An 18,606-nucleotide genomic window follows, 5' to 3' on the forward strand; every position below is an offset into this window, starting at 1 on the left:
GTACTGGAAATGCAGGGATGAAAGACTCTCTCCAGTTGCCAGGAACCTGCCAAACATAAAAAGAAAAAATAATTATATTTCTGTCTTGGGTATTACTAAAAACACTGAAAATAAAAAAGTACATGGCCTAACTATTTTGCATGTTTTTTTAATACAACATAGCAAAAAAACATTTTATAAAGGCTTGGGATTAGTACATGCCAGAAGAAAAACCATTATGCAAAAAAGCAATTTCACAAAAATAATGTTAAAAATCAATAGCCAAAAAAAACCTAATTTTTTGGACCAAAAAAAAAAAAAAATAAAAAGCCAAAAAAATTATGCAAACATAACAACATACATACCGTAAGGTGACAAGGAGCCTTTCTTCGGGAGGAATGGCACGCCGGAGCTGAGTGTCCCTTCTCCGGATGTTTCCTTCAACCATACCCAGCAAGTCAAGGAAGCTTTCCTGGGACATCCGTGTATAGTCAGCAAATTTCTCCGGGTTTTCCTGTAGCTCGCTGTACAGCGTGTGATATGCTCCACGGCTTGGCCGGAGTTCGATGATTGGATGCCTCCAAAACCTACGCCGCTGCCGTCTCTGCTGTCTCTCCCTCTCCCTTTCTTGCTGGCAACAAAAGACATACGCCTGAGACAGCGCAATGTCAAGATCCAGCTTGAAGCGGAAATTATCCAGACGCAAGTCCATCTTGACACCGGAAACAGCAGCAAAATCTGATGAATTCAGCAGTACAGGGTCTATAAAACATTCCAATGAAACACGCCCACTGGTGACCCATTGGTGGTCAAAGATTTTGCTATTGTGAAATGTCACACCTAAAAACGCATGCGCATAAAAAACGCAACCGCATGCAAAAACGCATGTAAAACGCAAGTAACACTGCGTTATTTTGACGCATCAGCGTGCGCATGAAGAAAAAAAAACGCACATTTGTTTTGCGTTTTTCTTTGCGTTTTTTATGCGCACGATGCGCTGCGCAAAAAAACGCTAATGTGAAACTAGCCTAAGGCCGGTTTCACATTAGCGCATTTTCAGCGCGCGCACGGCCGGGGGTAGCTCCGCCCCCGAGCCGGCTCTCTGCCCGGCGTGCCCGCCCCTTCCTTGTAGCGCCGCCTCCTAGCGGACAGCGGCGCCTGCGATCGGCGCACCCTATCTTTAGCATAGGGTGCGCCGATCGTGCGCAGGTCGTGCGCTAGTTGCGCTTTGACCTGCGCTGCGCACTTATGACGGTGCGCCGTGCGCGCCAAAATCCGAAAAGTTCGATTTTGGCGCGCACGGCGCACCGTCAAAAGTGCGCAGCGCAGGTCAAAGCGCAACTAGCGCACGACCTGCGCACGATCGGCGCACCCTATGCTAAAGATAGGGTGCGCCGATCGCAGGCGCCGCCGTCCGCTAGGAGGCGGCGCTACAGGCAAGGGGCGGGCACGCCGGGCAGAGAGCCGGATCGGGGGCGGAGCTACCCCCGGCCGTGCGCGCGCTGAAAAAGCGCTAATGTGAAACCGGCCTTAGCTGGTTCCTTCCTGCCCCATAAATTGTAGACTTCTTACCCAGAAAAATTGTCATATCCGGGCAGGGATCCAACAATGAAGTACGCCTTGACGTTGGCTGTTGGGCTCACATATATTGGTCAATTTATGCACTAAGTACCTTCTTTTTTACTGTAATCCTTCATAGCAATATTGCAGTTTCATTCTTCCAATATTCCATATGTACATAATGTAACATTTTCCTATTTTAAATGGCAGTAATGCAGTGCCAATGCTCTAAATTTATCATTCTTAGCAATTCAGGGTGCAACTTAATCTCTTTCTATAGTTATATTTTTTAGTTGACACCTGATCACACTAGTTTTGATGTGCTGGTCAATTTCTTCTACTTGTATTGTAGTTTCCAACTAAGGCTGGAGTCACACACAACGTATAAAATTACGGTCCATATTTTACAGTCGAAAAACACAGAAATGATCCGTATGTCATTCGATTGTAATGCGAGGATGCGATTTTCTCACATCTAAGCATCTGTGTGACATCCATATGGCGAGATTTTCTCGGCGGCTTGCAAAATAGACATATAATGGATCCCAATGATAGGTTAAAACACAAACGAAAGAATAGATATATACACATAGAATACATATATATATATACACATGTCATTGAGAAACACACACACACATATATATATATATAAATATATTTATAGTTCATAGAGTTCTACATAGCATAATAGCCGCTAAATCCCACCTCTACACTCTCTTATCCTCCCCTCTTTTGAAGTCCACTCTGTCCACATCTATTCTCCCTCCAACCTCCAAGTGGCCGTCATATACCGACCTCCAGGCCCGACCACTGCCTTCATCGACCAATTCTCTACCTGGCTCCTTCACTTTCTCTCTGCTGACATTCCCACCATCATCATGGGTGACTTCAACATCCCCATTGACACTCACCAGTCAGCTGCCTCCAAACTCCTGTCCCTTACTTCATCTTTTGGACTTACTCAGTGGTCCTCCTCAGCCACCCACACAGATGGACATACAGTGGGGAAAAAAAGTATTTAGTCAGTCAGCAATAGTACAAGTTCCACCACTTAAAAAGATGACAGGCGTCTGTAATTTACATCATAGGTAGACCTCAACTATGGGAGACAAACTGAGAAAAAAAAATCCAGAAAATCACATTGTCTGTTTTTTTTTCATTTTATTTGCATATTATGGTGGAAAATAAGTATTTGGTCAGAAACAAAATTTCATCTCAATACTGTGTGATATATCCTTTGTTGGCAATGACAGAGGTCAAACGTTTTCTGTAAGTCTTCACAAGGTTGCCACACACTGTTGTTGGTATGTTGGCCCATTCCTCCACACAGATCTCCTCTAGAGCAGTGATGTTTTTGGCTTTTCGCTTGGCAACACGGACTTTCAACTCCCTCCAAAGGTTTTCTATAGGGTTGAGATCTGGAGACTGGCTAGGCCACTCCAGGACCTTGAAATGCTTCTTACGAAGCCACTCCTTCGTTGCCCTGGCGGTGTGCTTTGGATCATTGTCATGTTGAAAGACCCAGCCACGTTTCATCTTCAATGCCCTTGCTGATGGAAGGAGGTTTGCACTCAAAATCTCACGATACATGGCCCGATTCATTCTTTCATGTACCCGTATCAGTCGTCCTGGCCCCTTTGCAGAGAAACAGCCCCAAAGCATGATGTTTCCACCACCATGCTTTACAGTAGGTATGGTGTTTGATGGATGCAACTCAGTATTCGTTTTCCTCCAAACACGACAAGTTGTGTTTCTACCAAACAGTTCCAGTTTGGTTTCATCAGACCATAGGACATTCTCCCAAAACTCCTCTGGATCATCCAAATGCTCTCTAGCAAACTTCAGACGGGCCCGGACATGTACAGGCTTAAGCAGTGGGACACGTCTGGCACTGCAGGATCTGAGTCCATGGTGGCGTAGTGTGTTACTTATGGTAGGCCTTGTTACATTGGTCCCAGCTCTCTGCAGTTCATTCACTAGGTCCCCCCGCGTGGTTCTGGGATTTTTGCTCACCGTTCTTGTGATCATTCTGACCCCACGGGGTGGGATTTTGCGTGGAGCACCAGATCGAGGGAGATTATCAGTGGTCTTGTATGTCTTCCATTTTCTAATTATTGCTCCCACAGTTGATTTCTTCACTCCAAGCTGGTTGGCTATTGCAGATTCAGTCTTCCCAGCCTGGTGCAGGGCTACAATTTTGTTTCTGGTGTCCTTTGACAGCTCTTTGGTCTTCACCATAGTGGAGTTTGGAGTCAGACTGTTTGAGGGTGTGCACAGGTGTCTTTTTATACTGATAACAAGTTTAAACAGGTGCCATTACTACAGGTAATGAGTGGAGGAAAGAGGAGACTCTCAAAGAAGAAGTTACAGGTCTGTGAGAGCCAGAAATCTTGATTGCTTGTTTCTGACCAAATACTTATTTTCCACCATAATATGCAAATAAAATGAAAAAAAAAACAGACAATGTGATTTTCTGGATTTTTTTTTCTCAGTTTGTCTCCCATAGTTGAGGTCTACCTATGATGTAAATTACAGACGCCTCTCATCTTTTTAAGTGGTGGAACTTGCACTATTGCTGACTGACTAAATACTTTTTTTCCCCACTGTACATTAGACCTGGTTTTCATCCGCCTCTGCTCTCTTTCTAACTTCACCACTTCCCCTCTCCCTCTAGCTGACCACCATCTACTCACTTTCTCATCCCTGTGCTCCTCACCTGTCACCCATGTCCAGCACCATGCACCCCCCCGCAGAAACTTCGCACATCTAGACACTCGCACACTCTCATTCTACCACTGTCCTTCATATCTTCACTCCACGACACAGACACTGCCACTACTTTCTACAATGCCACTCTTGCACCAGCCATCGACTCGGTCGCCCCTGTCATGCATAACAGAGTACGATGAATCAATAGACAACCCTGGCACAATAACACCACTAAAAATCTTCGGCAAGCATCCAGAATTGCAGAACGGTGCTGGAAGAAAACGCATTTGCAAGACAACTTCACTGCACTCAAACAAGCAACACTTGCATTCAAATCTGCCCTCACCTGTGCTAAACAGGCCTATTTTACATCCCTTGCATCTTCCTTATCCCACAACCCCAAACAGTTGTTCAATACTTTTAACTCCCTCCTCCACCCACCACTGCCCCCTCCGACTTCCCTAATTTCTGCCGAGGACTTTGCCGCACACTTCAAAAACAAGATAGACCAAACACGACAAGTCTTTATTGCTCAACCATCACAACCTCTTTGCATACCAGACCAATGCCCAAACCCCATAACCTCCTTATCTAACATCAGTGAAGGGGAACTTGCTCATCTTCTCTCCATATCGCACCTCACCACTTGTGCACTTGACCCTATCCCATTCCTCCTCCTCCCCAACATCACCACCACTCTTATCCCATCCCTAACCCACCTCTTCAACCTAACTTCTGGTACCTTCCCTTCTGCTTTTAAATATGCCACAATCACACCTGTCCTTAAAAAGCCAACCCTCGATCCAACAGCCACGTCCAGCTATCGCCCAATATCGCTGCTCCCATTCGCTTCTAAACTCCTGGAGGAGCACGTCCACGCTGAACTTTCCTCCCACCTCTCATCTAACTTGCACTTTGACAATCTACAATCTGGCTACCGCCCCCATCATTCCACTGAGACAGCCCTGACCAAAATTACCAACGACCTACTTACAGCCAAAGCTAAAGGACAATACTCTATACTCCTCCTTCTGGACCTGTCCTCTGCTTTCGACACAGTTGACCACTGCCTCCTATTACAGATCCTCTCCTCCTTTGGCATCAAAAACCTTGCCCTATCCTGGATTTCCTCATACCTTGCCAACCGCACATTCAGCATCTCCTACTCCCACACTACCTCCTCATCCCACCCTCTCTCTGTCGGAGTCCCCCCAAGGCTCTGTTCTAGGACCCCTACTCTTCTCAATCTACACATTTGGCCTGGAGCAACTCATAAAGTCCCACGGATTCCAGTACCACCTTTATGCCGATGATACTCAGATCTACCTCTCTGGCCCAGACATCACCTCTCTGCTCTCCAGAATCCCGTAGTGTCTATCAGCCATATCCTCCTTCTTCTCCTCTCGCTTCCTCAAACTCAATGTGGACAAATCAGAACTAATCATCTTTCCCCATCTCACAGATCTTCCTTACCCAACCTTTCTATAACAATTGACGGCATCACGCTTTCCCCCGTAACAGAGGTCCACTGCCTCGGAGTAACCCTTGACTCTGCCCTGTCCTTCAAACCACACATCCAAGCTCTCTCCACCTCCTGTCGCCTCCAGCTCAAAAATATTTCCAGAATCCTTCCCTTCCTCAACCCTCAATCTACTAAACTACTTGTGCATGCCCTCATTATCTCCCGCCTCGACTATTGCAACATCCTTTTCTGTGGCCTCCCTGCTGACACACTTGCATCTCTCCAGTCCATCCTCAACTTTGCTGCCCGACTAATTCATCTCTCATCTCGCTACTCCTCAGCTTCTCCCCTCTGCAAATCTCTTCACTGGCTCCCATTCCCTCAGCGTATCCAATTCAAATTACTAATACTGACCTTCAAGGCCATCTACAACCTGTCTCCTCCATACATCTCTGAACTAATCTCCTGATACCTTCCCTCACATAATCTCCGATCCTCCCAAGACCTCCTTTTCTCCTCCACACTTATTCGCTCCTCATCCAACCGCCTCCAAGATTTCTCCCAAATAGCCCCCATCCTCTGGAATTCCCTGCTCCAACACGTCTGGCTATTAACCACACTCGGATCCTTCAGAATGAACCTAAAAACCCACCTCTTCAGGAAAGCCTACAGCCTGCAATGATCCCCGCTGCCTCCTCACCACTACTGTAGCTACCGCCTCACCATCACTGGAGCTGCTGCAACCCCCCAACCTACCGTCTTCTTCCCCACGATCTTGTAGCATGTAAGCCCGAAAGGGCAGGGTCCTCTCTCCCCTCTATATCAGTCTGTGATTGTTAGTTTGTTTACTGTAAGTGATATCTGTAATTTGTATGTAACCCCCTTATGTACAGCACCATGGAACCAATGGTGATTTATAAATAAATATTAATAATAAATCAATTGCCGGCTTCTGAAAAATCATTACAGAACCCGACATGAAATTACACATGGTTTACATATAGTAAACCATTTCATTTTATTTAGTTTTATATATGTCTTTGACTAATAATTAGATTAAAATACAACAAGAAAACACAAAATGACAAATTTGCAAAAATACTCTGCAGTAAAAAATATGGCATTAATCAGCAAGTGCTGGATAACAAATACAGGGTATTTAGTCGATACGTTTTTTGCAAAAAATATATGCCAAGCTGCTCCACCACGTTACGGTAACCCTTCACGGAGCAGTCCCTATCTAATGTATTTAAAACCTGAACATGTAAACAGTGTCTAAATGAACAGGATACAGACAGGCGCCTCCTAGTATATGGGCTTGTGGTTTATGGCAGCTCATTTATGTGCATGTCACACAAGAGAGGGGTGGGGTCTCCCAAACCATGCTGAGCAAGGAAAAATTATATACACTCACTGGCCACTTTATTAGGTACACCATGCTAGTAACGGGTTGGACCCCCTTTTGCCTTCAGAACTGCCTCAATTCTTCGTGGCAGAGATTCAACAAGGTGCTGGAAGCATTCCTCAGAGATTTTGGACCATATTGACATGATGGCATCACACAGTTGGCGCAGATTTGTCGGCTGCACATCCCTGATGCGAATCTCCCGTTCCACCACATCCCAAAGATGCTCTATTGGATTGAGATCTGGTGACTGAGGAGGCCATTTGAGTACAGTGAACTCATTGTCATGTTCAAGAAACCAATCTGAGATGATTCGAGCTTTATGACATGGCGCATTATCCTGCTGAAAGTAGCCATCAGATGCCTGTTCTTAGCTGAGAGGAGTGGTACCCAGTGTGGTCTTCTGCTGCTGTAGCCCATCTGCCTCAAAGTTCGACGCACTGTGCGTTCAGAGATGCTCTTCTGCCTACCTTGGTTGTAACGGGTGGCAATTTGAGTCACTGTTGCCTTTCTATCAGCTCGAACCAGTATGCCCATTCTCCTCTGACCTCTGGCATCAACAAGGCATTTCCGGCCACAGAACTGCCGCTCACTGGATTTTTTTTCTTTTTCGGACCATTCTCTGTAAACCCTAGAGATGGTTGTGCATGAAAATCCCAGTAGATCAGCAGTTTCTGAAATACTCAGACCAGCCCTTCTGGCACCAACAATCATGCCACGTTCAAAGGCACTCAAATCACCTTTCTTCCCCATACTGATGCTCGGTTTGAACTGCAGGAGATTGTCTTGACCATGTCTACATGCCTAAATGCACTGAGTTGCCGCCATGTGATTGGCTGATTAGAAATTAAGTCTTAACACACAGTTGGACAGGTGTACCTAATAAAGTGGCCAGTGAGTGTATGTGTGTATGTGTTTGTGTATCAAGCCATGCCCACTTCACTTAGCCACAGGGAAAGAGCCCCTGGTCCAGGGACCCCTGGCAACAGTTGTGACACACAGCTTGGCCTCACATACATTGCACACACACTGTTCTGCTGCAGGGACCCTCTGATCCCATGTATACAGGGTTATTATACTTCCCCCGTGATATGATATAGCACCCTGCTCTGAGACACGGGCTGACACATCTACTCCAGCACCAGCACAGCCCTGCGTCTGACTCCTCTAGTGATGTGTCGGTCGCGAACGATCCGACACAAAGAGCAGGCTCTCTGCGGTGAATGATGGGAGACGGCACCCAAGTGAAAGCCACTAAAATCCTTGAATGGCTCTCACTGGACCTAAAATCCCGGTGTTCGGCAGACGTAACTCCGCCCACCGGAACAAAACTCCGCCCACTATGCAATCTAATTAGTTCCTAGTGAGTGGGTGGGGTTTATGCAGTAGGTGGGCGGAGTTTAGGACGCTATAACACATATACAATAGGGATCCATTTAGGATCCAAAAGGAGTCAAAAAAGAGTCAGCTCTTTTTGGTGAGCGGAGCCGTGAGAGCTGGATCACCAAAAAGAGCCGGACTGCCCATCACTAGACTCCTCCTCCCAAGTACGTAACTGGTCACATGGTCTTGACATCATCACAGGTCCTTTAGCTGCCCAGGATCTCCTATCTACTGAGAGAGTTCAGCCAGGGAACAGAGGAACCCTCTATGCAGTTTCACTCTGTCTGCTCTGCTCGCCGCTGCCAATGTGCTGATTGTCACGTAAAGCCCAGAATCTCTCCAGATCTGGGATTGGATTTGTGCACCAGCTGCTGGCCTGGCAGGAAGGAGGAAAGAAGAAACCCACCACACACAGGCGGAGCCCCCGCTGTCAGTCTGCGCTGGAGAAGAGCAGCAACATTAACACCAACATCATTGGCGATCCACACTCTGTACCGCCAACATGGCCGCCACGAGGGTTGTCGGGAGTTGTAGTTTTCCCTGACAAGAGCGGCCAATATACCCGGATCAGAGACAAAAGCCGGGATTATACCCAGGATCAGAGATGAGACCGAGGAATATACACAGGATCAGAGACGAGAGCGGGGAATATACCTAGGATCAGAGACAAGAGGGGGATCAGAGACGAGAGGGGGGAATATACCCGGGATCAGAGATGAGAGCCGGGATCAGAGACGAGAGGGGGGGAATATACCTGGGATCAGAGATGAGAGCCTGGATCAGAGACGAGAGCGGGGAATATACCTGGGATAAGAGACAAGAGCCGGGAATGTACCCAGGATCAGAGACGAAAGCGGGGAATATACCCGGGATCAGAGACAAGAGCGGGGAATATACCTGGGATAAGAGACGAGAGCCAGGAATATACCCGGGATCAGATACAAAAGCTGGTAATATTACCGCGATCAGAGACGAGAGCGGGGAATATACCCGGGATCAGAGATGAGAGCGGGAAATATGCGAGCAGAGAATACACCTGAAATTATAATTTGTTATAGCTAACCACAGTTAGTTACTATTTTTTCTGATTTTTGTAATAATATATTTGTACATTTTTTTTTTAACTTTTATTATTGTTTACCTAGTCCATGCATGTGACTTTGACAATTTGCAGTATGATTGCAGTTATAAAACATAGCAATGCAGGAATATTGCTATGCTGTGTAACTGTCAGTTCTGCACTGCGCATGATCTATTTTGCTACAGCCTAGCGACCTGGATGTTGTCATGACGACATTGAGTCACCATGGCAGTGATTGGGCCCCGCGATGATGTCACGGTAGCGCCGATCAGAGGACAGTCGGGACCCTCTCCCTCTGCCTGCCTTCTAAATGCTACAAGAGATGTCGATCGCAGGATTTAGGGGGTCAAACTGCCTGGAGCAATGTGGACACCATTCCTGGCAGCGAGTGCCGGCTGTCAGCTGAACACCCGGCAGTAATCATGCACACAGCTCATGTCTGCGCAAAATTACCTGGATGTACAGTATACGTCCAAGGTCGGGAAGGGGTTGAACATCCTTTCTTTTTTTTAACACAAATTTGATTAATTGAATATTATACTGTATATTTATAAAGGTTAGAGGTTTGTCCTGCTTGTCTTTGCATCAACCAAAGCCAAATCATAAAATTTGGTCTAGAAGAAGTTTGAGAACTTCCAAACTTATTGGAGATTATGGTAACTTATAATTGAATTCAAAGGTAGCTATATAATTCTGCCTTCTTTACAGTGGCATGCAAAGGTTTTGGCACCCCTGTTGAAAACCCAGCCTCCTCTAACTTTGTGCCCAAAAACAGAAGCCATGGGTTCTTCTAACCACCGGCCTGAAAATGAAAATGGTGGTGGCCCACAAAGTAGGAGAAAGCTATAAGAAGATCGCTGTTTTCAAGTAGCATTTTCCTCAGTTTGAATGTAATTAAGAAAAGGCAGTTGACAGGCACTTAAGGAGTCAAAATAAGATATGGAAGACCAAGCAAAGTTTCAATGAGAGCTGCTTGTAGGATTGCTAGAGAGGCAAATCATAATGCTTGCTTGACTGCAAAAGACCTTCAGAAAGATTTAGCAGACTCTGGAGTTGTGGTACATTGTTCTACTGTTCAGAGACACCTGCACAAATAAGGACTTTATGGGAGAGTTATCAGAAGAAAACCTCTCCTGCATCCTCACCATAAATTTCCGTGTCAGAAGTTTGCAAAAGAACATCTAAACCAGCCTGATGTGTTTTGGAAACAAATCCTGTGAACCGATGAGGTTAAAATAGATCTCTTTGGCCACAATGATCAAGGTATGTGTGGAGAAAAAGCGCATAGAATTTCAGGAAAATAATATCACCCCAACCGTTAAGCATGGGAGTGGATCAATCATGCTTTGGGGTTGTGTTGCAGCCAATGGCACAGGGAACATTTTATGGGTAGAGGGAAGAATGGATTCAATGAAATTTCACCAAATTCATCATGCAGACATAACACCATCTGTAAAAAAGCTGAGGTTGAAAAGATGATGGCTTATACAAATGGGTAATAATCCTAAATACACATCAAATCCACAAAAGACTACCTCAAAAGGCGCAAGCTGAAGGTTTTACAATGGCCCTCACAGTCCTCTGATCTGAACATCATTGAAAATCTGTGATCTGTGACTAGACCTGAAAATAGCAGTGCATGCAAGACAACCCAAGATTCTCACGGAACTGAAAGACTCTTCCAAGGAAGAATGGATGAAAATCCCTCAAACAAAATTTGAAAGACTCTTGGCTGGCTACAAAAAGTGTTTACAAATTGTAATACTTTCAAAAGGGCGTGCTATTAGATACTGATCAAACTTTTGCATTGCCCCATTTCCCTTTACTGAATTTTTATTATGTAAAAGATGAACATATATATACAGTTTGCCTAAAATACAAAGAAAATATGTCATCTTTAACTTCATGCCTTTTAGAAGTCATTTAATCTTCAACTTGCTTAACTGTTCACAATAACAATAATTTTGACAAGGGTGCCCAAACTTTTACATGCCTCTGTAGATCCCTTCTGGAAGTTGCTTCAGATAGTCAGAATTTTAAGCAGAATATTTAAATTTTTGTATCACAAAATTATAGTGATATCAAATTACACAGTACCATTTTTTAATACTTCATTTGCTTCCTAAATGCAACATTCAGCAGCTTTCTCAGTAGTCTTCATTGAAAAAGCTTGACCATAATGCAGAGTGTCTGTAAGTCTTTTAAATAGCTGTGTGCTTTGAACAACTAATGCAATTCCAGCACAGCTCACAGCTTTATGTGCTCTCCCCACTTTCTCTCAGTTTTATGGATAGTAGCCAGAAAGGGAAACCAATTGCACAGAGATCTACAGGTTGAGAGAGGAGAAAGTCTCAAGAAGGACAAAGAGGAAATAAGTGCGGGATAGAAGCTGTGCTATAAATAAGCTAATGAAAATACCAGCACATACATACAAGCACACGTCCACCTTATTTTACAGGGAGAATAGCAGGAAATCATCTGGTCTCACATTGAGATTTTTTTAAAATGTTTGCTTCTATTTATTTAGTTATTTACAGTGCAATATTTCACCAAAGTGCTGGGTAGAAGAATATAGAGTAACAAGTCGTATGTACGTTTCAACCTGTCCGGGGTCTTTTTCAAATGTCACTTTAAATACATGGATAGGGTGTAAAGCGCAGTAGGCACTCCAATGCTAGTTACTGTCGCTCCAGCGGATCTGTCTCGTGTTCCATCCATAAAGACCTTTGTTACTGAACCAGACAGGAATCAGGTCCTTCAGTGGGTTTCTCATCTAATTTGGCTGGTCATGCTGGACAGCAGAAAACGGCTCTTGTTCTTTCACAACATTATTGGTGGCCTTCCCCGCGCAAACACATTGCTGATTTCGTTTCGTCCTGTCCCTCCTGTTCCCAGAATAAGACTCCGAAACAGCTGCCAACCAGTCAGTTACTTCCTCTTCCTCTGCCATCAGCTCCCTGGCAGCACATTGCAATGGACTTACCAATCTCGCAGTATTGGTTGGATGTACTGTGTGGAGAAACGGGGTCAGTGGGTGCTCTTGTCCGCTGGCCTGGCTGCCTTTAGAAAGACTGCATGCACGAGGTCTCATACCACTGAACGCCCGCTTTATCTCCCTATGGGTAACATACTACACAGATAACACAGGGTTAGGGTAAAACAGTGTGGCAATACTTTATTGAACCACAACACCCAATAGCAAACAGAACAATCCCAGCAATTACCCCCAACATGGTGCACATTTCAGGGCCTAACCCTTCCGCTGACTCACCTGGACAATGGTAGATGTTATGTCAGAGCTCCCAGGGTCGATATTCCACCTGTGATATACACACAGAGAAGAGATATTGACAAGTGTAGGGAGATGACCGAGAACAGTCCATAGAGTCCATACAAGGTCCAAAGCCAGTTGACACAACGACAGAGCTCCCAGGGTCGCTATTCCACCTGTGATATACACACAGAGAAGAGATAACAACAAGCGTAGGGAGGTGACAGTCCATGCTGTCCATACAAGATCCAAAGCCAGTTGACACGAGAGTCACCACATGGCTTATCCGACCATCTCCATGGAACCAGCCGACCAGCGGGTCCCAAAACCTGGCTTTCTCCAAACATATCCATGGTTAAGAGATTGTCACTGGATCAGATCTGTGTCCTTCCAACAGGAGCCGATCACTCCTAGGTTGTTTCCCTTAGAATCATAAATCTTTGTCCCTCGTGATGGTGCCATGATGAATTGGCTGCAGTCCTCTCTCTCGTTTGTTGAGTGTTGTGCAGACTGGTAGCTCTCTGTGTGATGAGATGAGATCTGGTCTCTCCATCTCAGGGTCTTTTTATACCCCAGGCAGGTAAGCTAATTTTAGAATTACCAGTGTCCTTCAGTACACCCTCACATTCTGTTGCCTCTTAACTTTAGAAAGTCAACAAACTAGTTTCATAATACAATGCACAATTAGCATATCAGTACACATCAATAGACAAAGATAAACACACACTATGTAAAGTCACTATTACAGACTTACACAGTATGTTAAATAGTATATCAGCTTGCAAGACTGTCTTCTTGACCCACCAGACATAGACACTTAAATCCACAAGCCAATATACAGATAAAAAAACAACTCCCCTTGGCTTGCAAAAACACAGTCGTCTGGGTAATTAAGATATAATCTGGTTTCTTCACATACTGTCATTTGGGTAGTTGTTGATCGCGTTTCTAAGATGGCCCATTTTGCTCCACTGTCCGATCTCCCATTTGCTCCTGTGCTTGCTGAGAAGTTCATCCAACATACTGTATCTTCCACCTCCATGGCTTAGCTCCATATAGTCTCCAATACAGGCATCCAGTTTACATCTTGCCTCTGAATTCTCTTATAACAACCATGTGAATGAATCCTCAGCTAAATCTCCGTTTTTAGTTGTGTATGGTCAGCACCCCAGTATTCCATTCCCTGTGTCTATTACCTTCAGCATGACCGCATATGGCGAGTTGAGCCTTCTCTTTAGACATACCTCTCAATCCTAACCCCCTCCCACCAATATTCCCGCTATTAGAATAAAACACACTACGACTTGTTCTTTGGATAATTTTTGGCCACAGCGGCCAAGTTTATTTACATACCATAACATTTAACAATAAGCAATCATCATGATGCAAAATATGAGGGGATGGTTCTTGGAGCTAAAAGATCTGGCTAAAAACCTTTTTGGCCAAAACCCCAATGGGAAAAACTCGACCACCATGTTACCCTCAGCCATCCATCCCCAGGTCAAGGGCACCGTAACTCCAGTTTCGGGAGACTAACCACCAGAGCTCCCGAGGTAAAAACCCCGTCCAGAGCCCATTACCAAAAGCCAGATCCCCCATACCATTTTAACACTGCCGGGAATTTTACTTCCAAATCCTTCCCCGACCAATCCTCGTCAACTCCAAGAACCCCACCCCCCGCCAACCCTGCCACTGTGACGACAGAATACCAACCATCCATACAAAATCCCTACCACCCCAATTGGTTTCCCCACCTTTTCTTTTTTCTTTCTTTTTATTATTTTTTTACTTTTTATTTTTTTAACACACTACCCCCACCTGCCTCGTATTACCGTATAAAACAAATGGGAGGGTGGGTGGGACTTCTGCTTCCTGCTCCTTGATCCAGAATGCGGTTTTTCCCGCACTTTTTCCCACTACCCCAGGCCGCCCCTATTCTAACTCCTCCCATACCCCGTCCAGCCAACCAGGTCACCAAGACCAAAAACATTTTTGAATACTTTCCTGCCCTTTGCAGTCATGGGGGGCTTCCTCTAAGGCTGTGCCCTGCTCCAGCCCCATCTTGACCGCATATGGAGAGTTCAGCCTTCTCTTTAGACATACCTCTCAATCCTAGCCCCCTCCCACCAATATTCCCGCTATTAGAATAAAACACACTACGACTTGTTTTTGGATAATTTTTGGCCACAGCGGCCAAGTTTATTGACATACCATAACATTTGACAATAAGCAATCATCATAATGCAAAATATGAGGGGAGGGTTCTTGGAGCTAAAAGATCTGGCTAAAAACCTTTTTGGCCAAAACCCCAATGGGAAAAACTTGACCACCATGTTAACCTCAGCTGTCCATCCCCAGCTCGAGGGCACCGTAACTCCTGTTCCGGGAGACTAACCACCAGAGCTCCCGAGGTAAAAACCCCGTCCAGAGCCCATAACCAAAAGCCAGATCCCCCATACCATTTTAACACTGTCGGGAATTTTACTTCCAAATCCTTCCCCGACCAATCCTCGTCAACTCCAAGAACCCCACCCCCCGCCAACCACGAACAGCTCTGACCACCTCAGGCTCGTGAGTGCCCCAAAGCCACCAAGGCCCTCTCAACCCCTTCCTGTATTGCCAATGCCCACAAATCAATTCCATTTGAATTCAAATGAACCCCGTCATCCAACCAAAAATTACTGACGCCCGCTTCCAACTCAAAATGCCTAACTCCAATACCCCCATTCCTAGAAACAAATCCCGATACCGCTCGGTTTAGCTTCACCCTAGCCCTGTTAATCCCTTTGACAGACCTCGCCTGCCTCCACTTCTTTCTAGGAACTATATCGGACCACACAGTCAACGCTTTTGGGAATGACGTCCACAATCTCAGAAAGTCGAAACGTATGTTCCTGATCAATTCCCTCACAGGCCTGACCCCTAAATCATTGCCACCTGCATGTATGACAATAACGTCGGGCAGTCTGTCATGGCGAACAGACTTGACAAATTCTGGGAGCACCCTACTCCACACCATACCTCGAAAACCCAACCAACGAATCACCACCTGGTCCCTCCGAAAACCCAATTGCCTACCATCTGGCCTTGCGTCAGCTCGCAGCGCACCCCAATATACGTATGAGTGTCCGAATATCCAGGCCAGAAAGGGGTCGCCACCTGAAAAAACATAACAGAATATGCAAACAAATTCCGTAGCATCCAACATCATAATTATCGCCGAACATACAATAAATAACGATCCGACGTCCACCTGCCAATTGTCCTAATCACCTCGGCCCCCAAACCAAGACTATCAGCCTCCGACGCGGCCCCAATCCTAAAAGAGTGGGACCCGTACATCTTCGGGGGGAAACCAAGCTTCACCAATCCCTTCTTCAAAACCGCAATGAACTGAAAATGAGACAAACGAGAGAAACGCATGGCAGAACAAAGGGCCCAATTTACCTGACCAATCAACCCAATACGACTCTAAGCACCTACATGGGCACGTAAGCGCACCTTCGACTTGCCCCAACACTACACGCCTGCCCGTCCCCCATTGATCAGTTTTGGAACGCCAGAATTCTACATCTTCCGCCAACAACCCTCCAGCCTTGTCCTTGCTACGGGACACTAACTCACCGATACGCATCGCTCCGAAAAAGGCCAAAGAAAAGGCTAACTTAAACAATGCCAATTCAGAACCAGAAGTACAAATACCCTCCAAGAATCTACCTAACCCTTCCAACATACTGAAGGAAATAGGCCTATGCTTGTCACAAGTTTTACTACCCCTGCGAAAACCTCGCAACGCTTGTCTCACCAAAAATTGCTTCATAACGTCCGTCGATCCCTGCAATCTGAAACCAAAAGCCAAACCTGCTACAAATTTGTTCACCTTAGAAACAGACAAACCCGCGTCGGCCGCCTTTCCAATTAAAAACAATACAGCCAACACCTTATCTTACTCACTTTCAACCACACCCCATTCTGACAACCAACTTTGCCATACTCGCCATGAGGATTCATAAGCTGACCAGGTTTCGTTCGACACTGATTCTCCGAAACTTCCCGCTCTTCGGTAATCACTCGCCACAGATAAGAAGGGCATTCCACGCCCGAGGCATCCGCTCCTGGCGCCAACTCTCGAAAACGCCCCCACTGAAAACGAGACAAAGAATCTGCTATTGAATTTGAAACACCGGGCACATGCACTGCAGAGATACCAGCATTCAACTCCAGACAACGAAGCACCAACACTCGCACCAATCTGATCACCGGAGGGGATGAAGCTGACAGACTGTTAATTACCGCAACCACACTCGCGTTATCACAATGAAAATGCACCCTCCTGTTCGCAAACATCGGACCCCACCCTGAGACAGCTACCACAATAGGAAACAATTCCAACAATGCCAAGTTTTTTGTAAGGCCCAACGACTTCCATGCTTCCGGCCACTGCCCAACACTCCACTTTTCCTTACAATAGACACCGTAACCTGAAGAGCCGCTGCATCAGTGTAGATCTCAAAGTCAAAATTAGTCAAGGTTTCCTCCTGCATCAATGACCGCCCGTTGTAACTCCGTAAAAAACGTTGCCAAACCATCAGGTCCTCCCTATGCTCCTTAGTCAAACGGATATAATGGTGCGGAGCCTTTACACCAGCTGTCGCCCCAGCCAGACAACGAGAAAAAATGCGACCCATGGGCATAATCCTACAGGTAAAGTTCAACCTTCCCAATAAAGATTGCAAATCCGTCACTTTCCGCAACCTCACAATCCTCTCGACTTCTTGCTTTAACAATGACAATTTGTCTTCCGGTATACAACATACAACATTCCATGTTTTCTGAATTGATAGCGATGCCTAAAAATCTTATAACAGTCTTAGGGCCCTCAGTCTTCTCGTTTGCCAACGGCACTCCAAAACGCTCCACCACCCAAAACATGGCTGCCAACGCATTCCTACACAACGATGAATCTGGGGGACTGATAAAAAGAAAATCATCCAGATAATGAATGATAGATTGCACATCTGCCACATCTCTTACCACCCATTCCAGAAAAGTGCTGAACGTCTCAAACAGCGAACAAGAAATCGCGCAACCCATCGGCAAACACCTGTCGAGGTAGAAACCCCCATTCCAAAAACAACCTAGCAATGGGATACTTTCCCCATGTATCGGCAATAAACGAAAAGCCGATTCAATGTCGAATTTAGCTAACAGAGCCCCTGAACCATAACGTCGTACCCATTGCACTGCCGTATCAAACGAGATATACTCCACCGAACACCACTCTTTGTCAATACCATCGTTAACTGACCACTAGTGTTGAGCGATACCATCCGATAGCGTGAAATATCGGATCGGATTGGATCGGACCGATACCCAAAAAGTATCGGATATCACCGATTCCGATACCAGAAACCAATGCAAGTAAATGGGACAGAAATATCGGAATTAAAATAAACCCTTTCTTTCCCTGTAGGTTAATTCTACATGAAGGAAAACAACTAAGAATAATGTAGAATGTATTGGGGGAGGTGGAGGAGACATTAAAGGCATAGAGGATTAGCCCAATCAAATGGAATAGCAGGAATCATTATTTTTTTTTAAGACGTTCGGAGTTACAAAGATATTGACTATGTTAACCTTTTTTATATTTTGTCAGATATGTATGTTTCACTACTTCCATGCTCTTCACCTTCTTTTTTACTTCTCCCACGCTTTCTCCTTCATGATCCTCAGCAGCAGCAGCATCTTTTTCA

The sequence above is a fragment of the Dendrobates tinctorius genome, unplaced genomic scaffold (assembly GCF_039654945.1).
Source record: "Dendrobates tinctorius isolate UK_male_01 unplaced genomic scaffold, ASM3965494v1 ptg000028l, whole genome shotgun sequence".
NCBI classification, from domain to species: domain Eukaryota; kingdom Metazoa; phylum Chordata; class Amphibia; order Anura; family Dendrobatidae; genus Dendrobates; species Dendrobates tinctorius.